Genomic DNA, 14,319 nt, shown 5'->3' with positions numbered 1-14,319 from the left:
CAGAAAAATAATCCCTGTTTCAGTTTGCTATCATTAAAATTAAATATTCCTTTTCTCAAAAGTCCATTTACTTGTTGACATCCCCTCGTGAATCAGTGCATATGTATAATGAACTGAAAGCAATACAGCTGGCCATGTTATAAGTGTCCTGCTTTCTACAGCATGTCACTGATACATTTGTGGTACAGGATCATGGAACAGAAACGTTAACTATGCTCCTTTAACATTGCATGCGATTTTCACACGACCTGAACGTTCAGTTCACAATGGAGTTGATAACAGATGGTGCATTACACATTGTAGACGTTTTATTATAAAAGGGAGCTGACAGCACACTGGGGCACAGCGTGTACTGCAAGCCATCTCAAAGTGATTTGTATATGCAAGCTACAAGTTGTCACCATCAAGTACAATACACAATGTGATTGTGTATTACGCTAACAGAGCGTGCATCGTGTCTGATCCTTGTAGAGTCCCAGTGATCACTTTTCTGATAGAATGCTGTTCTAAAAAACAAATTCGTTGCAGACAGCGAAAAAGAGAGTACCAAGAGAAAAAATGAAGAGACACAGGCACCCACTATTAAGGCATTCTTGACATGCTTTGCTGGTATTTCCTCAAGAATCGTTAAGAGTCCTCAGCAGACACAACATTACGATGTATACATACTATAGTGTGTGTGTGTCATTTGTTGAGAAATGTTCCTTTAGACATGCATGTCCGAATGAACAGTGCATAATTCTTCTCAGTAACGAAGGCACTGCAATGTTGCATTTATCCACTGATTCCAGGCAGTGACTTACAATTAAAATGTCCTCCCCTGTAGGGAATTACACAATGTGTGTACAAGTACATGTTGTGGCTCAGGAATGACGACCTACGGCAGTTAGGTTCTGGCCTTGAGTCGCGCATAGACAGCCAAAACGATTAAAGCAATCGCTTGTGTGAAGTGGGAAATCTGGGTTCGAGTCCCAATTTGACTCAAAGTTTCATTGTCGTCATTCCATTATACAGCTGATGGCTGCCCATATTCACATCTGTGACTGTAAGACACAACATTATCTGAGTCCTTGGAGCCCTACAAAAATGAAGAATTTGTTGGGCCCTCTTCAATGAAGACTTAGATTTTAGGGAAAAAGACATATATGAGATACTGCGAAATGTCACATACTGCTCGAAATGCTGTAGAATGCAAATTAAATATGATAAACACTGTTGTCATACAACCAGATAAATTTGCAATAGTGGAACATTGTGTTAGCACAGCACAACAAAAAGACTAATATTTTATCCCCTGTTTCATTCTTCTAGAACTGTGAGATAAACGAGACAATAGCTGTTCACGTGACAGGTAACCTTATAGGGATAGCCTCAGAATTCCAGCTAAGAGCAGATTGTACCCCAAGATTTTTGATAGAGAGGAAAATAAGAATTTCCAACTTTTGCTCTGTCACAGGGTAGTATAGGAATCACTGAGCACCAGTTTTAGTTTGGCTTACAGCCACAGTGGTGATTGGCAGCAATTCCACCAATCCAGCTCATGCATAAGAGGTCACAGCTCACTTCCTGGTAGAGGACTCTGGACCTGCTAATGTCATCCATCTGGAAACAACTACATCATGCATTTGCGACTTTCATATGAGGCTTCCATAAGAATATAGTTGCAGTATGGACATTGAGAGTTGCTACTAAGAGCAGCAGCCACCTGAAGATGTCGAGAAAGCGATTGAAAGAAATATTGTTGATTTACACAATGTGATCTGGCAGCAGGTCTGAGAGCCGTACATTGCAAATATAATATAAAGTCACAGTTCATATTTGTAATGGCTTCAAATATTTTGGCGAACTGTGAGAATGTACTACTACACATTACTACTCATCAAATTACAGGCTAGTAGTATATTCTATGTCCCATCAAAGTCATCTCACTGCTTGCACCACAAGTTTCTTATATAAATTAGAATTGGTACCGCAGGAAACTCGGAAAAATAGTCCTACTCATATCTCTGCAGATATAAGTGCATTGCTTTATTTATCGAATTGAATACAGACACAGCCATACCAAGAGGATGGCGAGATTACTTCCTGCCAAGGGTGAAAGCCCATAAGAGACACAGAAACTGATAAAAAAGGAAAGAAAGACACTTTCAGATTTAACTGGGAGATACTGGAGTGAAAAAAGACATTCTTGTCTCATGATGACCCCAGTTTTTCTCACTGGAAGGCAGCACCAAATAATGAACTAAAAACGATTGGCTTGTAACATTTGAGAAGTTGATAGGGAAATTGGACTACCAAAAGAGCGAAGAAGAAGTGGGAAGTTGTTGGATGAAACTTGAATGGAAGACATCTGGTGTAGTGTAATCTGCTACGTTTTCCGTCATGATTTGAGTTCAGATGTGGCTAAGTTTTATGAAGGAAGTACACTGGAACTAAATTTAACTTTTGAACATTGAATACTGACTTCAAATCTACTGACAAAAGTACACAAATGAAAATGATTGTTGATAATGACATTATGGCAACTTTTCCTTTTCTGTGATAATAAGCATTGAACAATACTAGTGTCTATTAGTATAATGGTAAAAGTTTATCACATTGTTTTAATTTTTTTCAGACATCTATTTATAATCAAATAAATGTTTTTGGATTATTGATAACAAGGAGTTAATAATTACCGATTTTGGCAGTTCATTAGCAACAGCTTATTATAAGTAAACAAACCTCATATATTTTTCCATCAATCTTCCAAATGAACTAGTAGCTGCAGAAGAAAGACATATACCAGAAAGTGAGAAGGTATGGAGTAGTTTGTGATGAATGTTGGTTGTTGTTGCTTTTAAGAGCCATGAGTAATTTTTGGAGAATTTCAAATATAATTTTGACCAAATGAAATGTATTTTGCTGTAATTTGGTTTGTTATCATTAAAAATTGACTGTATGAAAATTCGTTGCTTTTGGATTAGCAGAAATTGGTTTCCAGGTTAGGGTATTGTGGAAATCAGTTGATTTCTTTGATCACCACCAATAACAAGTATTCCATTACGAAGTTCGTAAGTTATTCTATCCCTCGTTTTCCTCTCTTCTGCCTATGAGGAGAAGCCTTTCCCTCAAAACACGACTCTTAATGCACAAAGTTATGTCACAGTGACGCTGTCTTTCTCCACTTCACGTTGAACTAAGTGTGCAAAGTAAAGAATGGCGCACCAGTTCAAAAATTATATATTTCGGACCCTTTAAAACTTTCTAATCGATATGACAAAGAACGATGCTGTATTGTGAGATGTAGGTGGATCCACACAGTATTAAAAAGCCATTCCCATTTTCGAGAACTGTCATGGAGCTGATGCACGCAGCTATAAGTTGTCTGGTGTCGTCTGCTGAGTTTAAAAATGAAGGAATAGCTGCATTTGATCTTTCAATGTATAAGTTCAACGATAGGGGAGCAGGTTTGATCCAAAATCACTGATTTAGGTACAAAATTCATTGTTTTTGGTTCAATATTATTTTAATGTTTGTACTGTTTCCCTCGCAAATCGAGCAGCTAAAAACGGCCGTATTCTATCGTACTGGTTACGATTTCTCTGGTCTTTGTGGTCCTTATGTGAGATTTACCTTCAGTGCAGTAAATCGTCCAGCAGTCTTTCGCATATGTCGATTCTCTAAACTTTCTCGACAATGTTTCACGGAAATATTTTCTGCGAACCTCTGAATTGCTTCATTGTCTTCCTAAACTGACAAGGATAGGTTACATGCCCCAATGTGGTGAACTGGGGCACAGCACAGCGACCACATGGCGTGGTGCTTGTAATACCCACGCCTATATTTTATTCAAAATAAAACTCATGACAGCATTGTATGTGGAATGTGACTGAAATTTGATCCTGCCCTTATAACACTAATAAAAAGGACTTCATCATGAATAAGATAATAAATGATTATTGTCAACACAATACCCATGTAAAAAGATAATGAAAATCTCAATCTTTTGTCACCTATGATTTTTGTAGAATACTCCTTGTTCTTGTTCGAACTGTTGTGCTCATAGGATGTGATTGATGCCTCATAACACAGAGATCTGTAAAAAATTGTATTGTGTTGCTAACCGATATTTGGAAATATCTGTTATTGACATGCATCTTCTTTGTTTGGAGTTTTATTTCATTGTAATTTTCGTCCTGTGTAGTTGTTGAGTTTTCAGCTCAGCTACAAAAGATTGCAGCCATTAATACTATTGATCTACAGCGCAGTTTATTAGTAAATGATGAATATTAAGTCTTGTAAAATTGAGAAATACTTTCAAATGTTAATGCGTCTAGTGAAGATGCAAAAAGAAAAAAAATATATACACTCCTGGAAATGGAAAAAAGAACACATTGACACCGGTGTGTCAGACCCACCATACTTGCTCCGGACACTGCGAGAGGGCTGTACATGCAATGATCACATGCACGGCACAGCGGACACACCAGGAACCGCGGTGTTGGCTGTCGATTGGCGCTAGCTGCGCAGCATTTGTGCACCGCCAGTTTGCCGTGGCATACGGAGCTCCATCGCAGTCTTTAACACTGGTAGCATGCCGCGACAGCGTGGACATGAACCGTATGTGCAGTTGACGGACTTTGAGCGAGGGCGTATAGTGGGCATGCGGGAGGCCGGGTGGACGTACCGCCGAATTGCTCAACACGTGGGGCGTGAGGTCTCCACAGTACATCGATGTTGTCGCCAGTGGTCGGCGGAAGGTGCACGTGCCCGTCGACCTGGGACCGGACCGCAGCGACGCACGGATGCATGCCAAGACCGTAGGATCCTACGCAGTGCCATAGGGGACCGCACCGCCACTTCCCAGCAAATTAGGGACACTGTTGCTCCTGGGGTATCGGCGAGGACCATTCGCAACCGTCTCCATGAAGCTGGGCTACGGTCCCGCACACCGTTAGGCCGTCTTCCGCTCATGCCCCAACATCGTGCAGCCCGCCTCCAGTGGTGTCGCGACAGGCGTGAATGGAGGGACGAATGGAGACGTGTAGTCTTCAGCGATGAGAGTCGCTTCTGCCTTGGTGCCAATGATGGTCGTATGCGTGTTTGGCGCCGTGCAGGTGAGCGCCACAATCAGGACTGCATACGACCGAGGCACACAAGGCCAACACCCGGCATCATGGTGTGGGGAGCGATGTCCTACACTGGCCGTACACCTCTGGTGATCGTCGAGGGGACACTGAATAGTGCATGGTACATCCAAACCGTCATCGAACCCATCGTTCTACCATTCCTAGACTGGCAAGGGAACTTGCTGTTCCAACAGGACAATGCACGTCTGCATGTATCCCGTGCCACCCAACGTGCTCTAGAAGGTGTAAGTCAACTACCCTGGCCAGCAAGATCTCCGGATCTGTCCCCCATTGAGCATGTTTGGGACTGGATGAAGCGTCGTCTCACGCGGTGTGCACGTCCAGCACGAGCGCTGGTCCAACTGATGTGCCAGGTGGAAATGGCATGGCAAGCCGTTCCACAGGACTACATCCAGCACCTCTACGATCGTCTCCATGGGAGAATAGCAGCCTGCATTGCTGCGAAAGGTGGATATACACTGTACTAGTGCCAACATTGTGCATGCTCTGTTGCCTGTGTCTATGTGCCTGTGGTTCTGTCAGTGTGATCATGTGATGTATCTGACCCCAGGAATGTGTCAATAAAGTTTCCCCTTCCTGGGACAATGAATTCACGGTGTTCTTATTTCAATTTCCAGGAGTGTATATTATTCATTAGGAGTGAAACAGCCTGAACCAGGATCAAAAAGTGATTGTCTTAAATTAGCCGCCATCTTAGTGAAAAATTGAAGTTAATTTTAATTTTAAAAATCAACAGCCTCAATTTCACAGATTACCTAGATTTACCTAGGTTTCAGTCAAGAAAAACCAACATTCTTCAGAATAAACGTAACTAGTGTTTGTCTAAACTGGACATCGTCAAGCTAAAACTACGAATCCATAAATTATCGTCAGACTGTAAAGTTTCAGATTACTTTTTACAGACTGATGATAATTAATGGATTTGTAGTTTTACCTTGACGACGTCCACTATGGACAGATGGTAGTTACTTTTATTCCGAAGAATGTTGGGTTATCCCAACTGAAACCTAGGTAAATATAGGTCATCTATGCAACTGAAGCTGTTGATTTTTAATATAAAAATTAATATTTATACAGTTGGTGACAGGGCCACAACATGTTGAAAATATTTAAATATTGAAGTAGCAGCTTTTAAATAGTTTTTCTATACAGACATAAATGTTGTTGGTCATAATTGCGATAATAATTGTGTATTGGTGGCTGAGGACCCACTTTGTGATAATAAATTTCAGTTAGACTGTGAATACATTGAACACCTATGAATGCAAACAGCAGCTTACATATAAATTGTTATTTGGTGATTTATGAAGCCTGGTTATTTTGTAACAACTTTCATGATATATTTTGATAGGAAAATACATTAGTGTTGTGGACATGTGGTATTGTGTGACAAAACTGCTCATTTTGCTTAAAGAAAAGTATTGCCACCTCGAATAATAGTAGTGTTAAATTTCATAAACGATCTGCAATTAGCAAAGAGTCTTTTAAACAAGAGCCCTGACATTACTAAAAAATCATTACTCTTGTTTAGTTCAGATTACTTATCATACTATTTAGCTTGTTTGCTGGTTATAAATGATTACTTCTGTGAATGAACTTAGTGACATTTACATTGCTTGACAGACATTCCGAGGTGGAGATTTCTAAAATAATGATCATTAGCTGGGAAAAGCAGTGATTAAATAAAACCTTGTGTTACGTTCATAATAAGTAACTAGTCTTATTGTAATCACACTGAAATTGTACAACACAAAACATAAGCAATTACATGACACGCCATATTCTGTCAACCTGTTTGGGCTGTGGAAGTACCACTTCTTAGTCTCCTGACTGGGTGTGTGGTCTACATCTATGGAACTGCACAGATAACACTTAGACTGACCTTTGCCAGACTGGTAGCTCTCCTGCCTTCGGGATTCAGCATATCACCTGACAAGAGGCAATGATCTTCTTGCACATAGAGCTGTCAACTGTTTTTCATGGTGAAATGCCGCATACAACTAGGTAGGCTCCAGACAACCACACTTGAAACAAATAGTTAATTTCCTCACATGTATTTTCCACGTTTATTGGCGGTCATGATTCGACTTGCAAATTAGCATAAAGGTGTTTTGTTCTGAAACATTGTGATACATGTTAGGTGGATATGAGGTAAGTGCCTTTTCCATGAAACTGAGGCTTGGCAATGGACAATACTGCCTTGTTTAACAGCTGCCACACTTTCTGCACACTAATTTTTTGGTGGTGATTTTTATAATATGTGACCTAATATGTGACCATTCCATTACACAAAGGTGGATACACCACAGAACAGGCGGCTCTACGAGCTGAAGAAGGTTGCCAACACAATGGTCACCGCGAAGAGCCTCAAACAGAAGAGAGGACTGGTCCAGTGCTTCCGCTGCCAGGGGATGGGACACGTGGCTCGCCACTGTTCTTTTCCCGAGGCTCTGCCCACTTCCGAGGACGCACACACCGAAGTGTGTGAACTGCGGCGGCCCGCATGTGGCGAGCTATCGCGGCTGTGAAGTATTCAAAGCCGCGGTTGCACGCCAGCGTGGGCAGAAAGCACAGAAGACTGCCAGCCGCTCCCTCAGTCGTCCGCGCCCAGGCGCAAAACCGGCGAGGCGGCAGGCAACTCACTCTACACCGCCGACGTCCCGAAGAGGCAGGGCGTGCATGTCGCGCTCTACGCAGACGACACCGCGCTCTATAGTAAGAGCATCAACGCCAGGATGATGCGTCACCGCCTGCAATCGGCTTGCGATGTGCTTGGAGCTTGGGCCACCAAATGGCGGCTCAAGTTCAACGCAGCCATAAGTCAGGCGGTGATCTTCACCAGGAAGAAAATTCCGGCCGACCTCCAGCCACTCAACATCATGGGAGGCCCCATCCCATGGTCGAACACCGGACGCTACCTAGGCGTCACACTGGACCGGCGCCTGACGTGGAAGGCGCACATCAAGGAAGTAAGGGGTAAAGCGCTTGGCAGATTGCGCTTGCTATACCCCTTACTGAACCCAGCGACGACCCTGCCCCCACACTGCGGTGTTACACTGTACCTAACACTGATCAGGCCATTGTTAGAGTACGCTGCTGTGGTGTGGGGCAACGCGGCCGACTCGTCAATCGCCAAGCTGCAGACGGTCCAGAACAAGGCGCTTAGGTTAGCGCTTCACCTGCCACGAGATCAGAATAGCCGGAGTACCGCTGCTCAAACACCGATTCCGGCAAGCGGCGCATCGATTTTATGCGCCCGCGAGGACTTCGGAGAACGACCTCGTCCGCAACCTGGGCAACCAGGTGCACTGGCTCCCGACCACAAGGTGGCCAGATCTGTTGCTGGCGTAAATATACGCCGCAACACGAGCTAGAAGAAAGAAAAGAAACAGCCGGCCGCGGTGGTCTCGCGGTTCTAGGCGCGCAGTCCGGAACCGTGGGACTGCTACGGTCGCGGGTTCGAATCCTGCCTCGGGCATGGATGTGTGTGATGTCCTTAGGTTAGTTAGGTTTAAGTAGTTCTAAGTTCTAGGGGACTGATGACCACAGCAGTTGAGTCCCATAGTGCTCAGAGCCATTTGAACCATTTTTGAAAAGAAACAACGCAACCGAGATCCAGAAAAGAGGAAAACAACCATCAACCCAAGATAGAAGTAGGAAAGGCGTGATCCGCTCACCCTACGACACACCAGAGCATGAAGCTCTGTGAATTTGCGAGCGAGCAACAGCGAGGTCGACGATGGCAGCTGCACGCACCAACGACGCCCCCACCGCTGTGGGGAACAAAAGAAGGCGCATCCGCGCCGGCAAACGTGATCGTGAGGGACACTCGAGGACGAGCGCGTGGACCCCCTAAAGGAGAAAATGCGGAAAGAAGACGTCACAACAACTGATGGAGGCAGGAGTGGCAACACGCCACTGCACCAAGACAAGGCGCTGCAACTGCAGCACAAGAAGAAACCCTGGTGGCAGCCGTCTCTGCACTGTCTGCGGCGATCGACAAGGTCGCACACCTTGCCGACACGCTGCAGCGTGTTGCAGAGGCAATGATGACGGCCACGCGAGTGGCCGCCAAACAGCGGCTCCTTGCGCCGTCCGCGCCGGGAGATGTACAGTCGGCCCGCCATGGGCCAGCTCAGTTGCCCACACACGCTGGCAACAGAGAAGACTTCAAATACCTGAGAAGGTCAACGACATGACACGAAAGAAAAAAGAATAATCAACCATCACATCAAAAATGAAGACTTGGAGGCGATGCAGGGGGATCCCTCAAGAACTTCTCACATCCAGTGGAAGAGGGGGTCCCTGTTGAAGATGCACGAGCGCGAGCAGCTCAGTTCGTCTGCGCACCTGACGATGGCGACATGTCTGATCACTGTAATATTGTGCCCATTGGACGCTATGAACCGGCAGTATACCCGTGGACTGTTCGTGCAACAAATACGCTGGGAGAAACTTAAGAATCACCCCTTATGTATCGTTTGCACAAGTTTCAACAATGCAATATTTGGATCATTTTAAACTGTATATAGGCTTCATGTTTTAATTTATCTCAGAGAAAGGAGTAAAATGGTGTATAATGTGTATGTGTTGCAACTAATAACGACTGCACAGGCCTTTCAAGTGATCATAAATAAGGTGAATGAGCTTTCTTCCTAGCTATTTTGGTTACCAGGCTTTTTCTAATGAGAGTCAGAATATTTAATTAACACAATACTTCCAACCTGAAAGAAGTGGTGAATACTTTAATAAGTGTATTTCAACATCATTTTCGCTATAAAAAGACACACTATAATATAAGAAGCACACATTGCAGTTAACACTATGTCATCTTTTCCTTTGTCATTACTGAACTTGGTTTTAAACTTCAATTTTTGCTTTTTATACTGCTCACATTTGATTACTTTCACTGCTTAATACAGAATGCATTTGTAAAAACATTTCACAGAGTACATGAGGAACGGTTACAACAACGAACTGTTTTCATTGACTTCTGCCTCATTACTGAAGGTGAATAAGTTCAATGTAACAGCTTTGAGTACCGGTTTGCTAACATAGCTGTCTCTATACCCTTATTCTTCTTTTGAAGCCTCAAGTTCTCTGTTTTCAGCACCACTGAGTGCGACGGTCGACGCCTAAACGTACCCACTCTGTCGTCATGTGGGTGTGCGCCCATGTCCCTCTAGCGGCAAGTTTGCGGCCTCAGTGCTCTTATAGTGACCCCATCTTCTTCTGTAGGAAATGGCATTATGATCCATTCAGCCATTTCCATTTTACAGACTCCAGCTCGTTTCTTTTAGAATAACCCTAAAAACAAGATTCAAATTTGATCAAGTAGTAAAAAGATAACAGCGCTGCGAACCATTGTTATCCTGTCAGAAGAAGATGTCCCTCAATCGCCTGACCTGCTGTTCCAAACGTGAGCAAATAGCGAACTCAGGTACAGTTAGTCTGTTTATTATTAGGACTGTAATATTAAATGCTAAAAATATTGACCTTGGTCATTGATACAGGTTATAAAATTATTCTACTCAGTTATAACTGAACAATGAATTTCATCTGGACTTCCTGCAGCATGGTTCCGTGTTACACAGCATTTAATGTTTTCAGAAGATGCTTGTGTTTTCCTGTACATGTCACTTTCTAATATTCGTGACATAATAGTTCAGACTGGTAATGTTTGGGGTGAATGTAAGCCATTTTATCTTCCCCAAACAACTGGTCTAACAATCTCCTAATGTTCTGGCTAGAAGGTCTATAAAAGCTTTTAAATATAGGAATGGGTATCGACCATATTGATACTAAATGGACTATCTTATGTCTGGTGCAATGTCTTCAGTTGACTTTTGTTGCACCTCTGTTAAGAACTGTAATTCCTGTGGCTCTCTATAATCCTGTTAATAAAATGGCGACGAATGACACCATTCTTGAAAAGACCATACCACACACTGATAGACCAAGTTAATTGTTTATCCACTTCTATCAGCCAGTGTCAGTTCTCAACTGACCAGCGATGCATATCGCAAAAACTGATTTACCAGAGGTTTGTAAACGATGGTTCATCTATACAATAAAACTTGTATGGGAACACCAAGTCACTTCACACTTTTCATAGACACCATTCATAGAACTGTAACTGATTATGATAGTCACTCATTACTATGAAGTTGTTGGAGACGTGGAAAGAGGAATGGATGAAATGGGTTAGAATGTAATATTTTCAAACTTACCTACTTCAGCTGCTGTGTAACAGCGTATTTTTATCTTCACACTTCCAGTTTCTTGAAATATTGTTTACACTTGGTGTAATATGGTTGTGATCTCTTCTCCTGATGGAGGAACAGTGGTTTCTAGTACTTTAGTTTTGTTACTTTTTACGTAATCGTTTTCACAAATATTATGCCACTGAAGTCTTCTCTGGAAGCTCTTTCCAATGATACAGAAAAACAATGTAGATTAATTTAAAAGGAAAGGCTGTCAGTATAATTCAGTACCTATAGAAGATATATATTATTTGTCTATTTATGAAAACTCATCATTATGTCCACAAAAACTTAGCGAAAAGCAAACTTCCATATATTAACACCTGCAGGAGACATTTGCATGGTCTGTCTTTGCAGTCACAACCTTCATGTACACAAACAACACATACACACAAACGTCTGTATATATTAATATGAAATCAAAAGGAAGGAAGGACGATTAATTCTGCTACTGGAAACTGTGCCTGAGCAAGAACACCTTACATTAAACTAAAATTTTAAATTTGCACCCGTGTATACAATCTTAATTATTTAATGCCACACATGAATATATGCATCTTGTGGGAGTACAGCTATTATGTGATACATTACTGCATCAGCTGTGTCCAGCAAGCTGGTGGTACTCATATGCTATATATACCCTGTTTTCTCGAAGTGTGTATAGTTCTGATAGCTCTTGGGAGAATTTCGTGAATTCCAACATTATTTGGCTTATATATACACTGTTATCAGTTCATTAAGTCCATATTTCTGATTCTGAGTGGATGACTTAGGGACCATGAACGACACAGATTCATTCTAATAATGGCAGTGAATGTCTTCTCATGATATCAGTCTGAATGTACCAAAATTGTCCAGGTCTGCTATTGATTGGAAGTGTAATGCCTTCACTTTTTAGACCATGACAGTTAGTGCCTCCTCTTACTTTAAGTTCTAAACCTGTATGTTAAAGCTGTATAAGTAGTGTTCTACTTTAGAATGTTCTCTTTTGCTAGTTCATCCATTGTTTCGTTGTGACTTATTATAGCATGATCATTTATAAACATTAAGTGATCTGTTTAACTTTTATTAATGCACCTGATAGTATACAAATTCCACTTATGATGTTCCAGATTTGAGACAGCTATATTTTATTACAATAGTGCGCACTAAGGGTAACTGCATCTTTAACTGCTAATTCTGCAACATTAGTCGGCTCATGTAAGGAAAGTGTTTGGGAAACTGCAAACATAGGACAGTAATATATCTGACTGACTACTTCTGCTGTTTCGGATTCAACTGTATAGAACTGTGTGTACTTAGGCCAGTTGGCTGCTATGTAATGTATAAAGTCATGTTGTCCAAGTGAGGCGTTGAGCAGGCTAACATTCTTGTCCGTAAAATTTATCAGGCTGACAAACAGAGACTTCCTATGTCCTACTGACCATTGCTAATGATCAACCATTCACTGCCAAAGTAGATGTAAACCTCAGTCTGAATAAGCTTTGCATTAACTGTGGCCTACTTTTACTCTCATAAAACTATTCGTTTCTGTCTAAAGGTTCATGTAGATTTCAAGAAGCTGATGTGTGTTAATTGAGGCTCTTGTAGAAATTCGCTTCTAATGCCAGGTAGCATATACCTGGCTTCCACTAAGAAGTGTGATAATTTCATCACTGTTAAATGGATGTTATGGCTCAATATTATGGCCAATAAAGCTTGTTAGCACATTTTGTAAGCTTTTTTGAAGTTAATTAGTTAGTTTCATGTTCTGTTGATCACTTTATATGCCCATTGCATATTGGTGTGTTAACATGCCTACTTGCTGACCATTTACATGCAGTTTTTTTCTTACTTTTCTTAGTACAGATGTCAATTACTAATTCCTACCCACTACCTTTTACAGAATAGAGGAAGCTGAAAAAGAGATATTTTTCACTTTGTTTTCAAAAATAATTTTGCTATGTTTCAGACATCTTAAATAACTGTGCAAAAGATTAACAATTTGGTGGCAGCATTGGGTCTCCTTTATTGTGCCAAAGACAATCTTAAGGTGGAATAATGAACCTCATTCTTTCCCTTGGTATTGTTACTATGCATTATTGAGTTGTAGTTGATTATATACTGTGAAGCAGTAATCAACATCTCTAACTCATTAAAGATATGTCTACAAGATGATCATGGGTGACCACAGCATATTATTCTTACAACAGATTTTTGAGCAATGAAGGCTTTCTTTCGTAGAGGTTAGTTACTCTGGAATATTGTCCTATATAATGTGATGGAATGAAAGTATGCAGAATATATCATGTTACTGATATGTTTCTCCCCAAGGTCTGCAACGATTAGAAATGCAAATGTGACTGTTACAGAAATTCCAAAATATATTTTTTCGTTTAAACTCTCATCGAAATGGACACTTAATAATTTTGAAAGTTCCATCCTAGTTTGTATTTCCTCGCCATGTGTTACATTTGTTATTGGTATAGTACCTCTATGTGTATCTTTGCTTATTTGAGATTATTTGCAGAAAACCACTCAGTAATGCTGTTAAGGAAATTGTTTTATTATTTATTTTGTTGCTGTATGTATTTTTGGATTTATTACAATACTAGTGTTGTCTGCAAAAATGACAAACTCTACATGTTGGATATCAGATGAAAGTTCATATACATATATGAGAAACAGTACAGGACCTTAGTTCTTAGTTAGTTCTTGGCAGTTGGAAGAATTTCCCCAGCTTACATTGGCTGAATTGTCAGATACAATTTTCCACATTCTTTTGGTTTGATATGACATTATCCATTGGTTGACTATTCCATCGGTTCTATAAAACCCTAATTTATCTAGGAGAATATTGTGATTTGCATAGTTAAATGCCTTAAATAGGTCACAGAAAATACTAACTTAAAGCCTGTAAAATTAGATGAGTGAATATATAAATG

The sequence above is a fragment of the Schistocerca gregaria genome, chromosome 3 (assembly GCF_023897955.1).
Source record: "Schistocerca gregaria isolate iqSchGreg1 chromosome 3, iqSchGreg1.2, whole genome shotgun sequence".
Classification (NCBI taxonomy): domain Eukaryota; kingdom Metazoa; phylum Arthropoda; class Insecta; order Orthoptera; family Acrididae; genus Schistocerca; species Schistocerca gregaria.
This window is presented reverse-complemented; position numbering follows the sequence as displayed.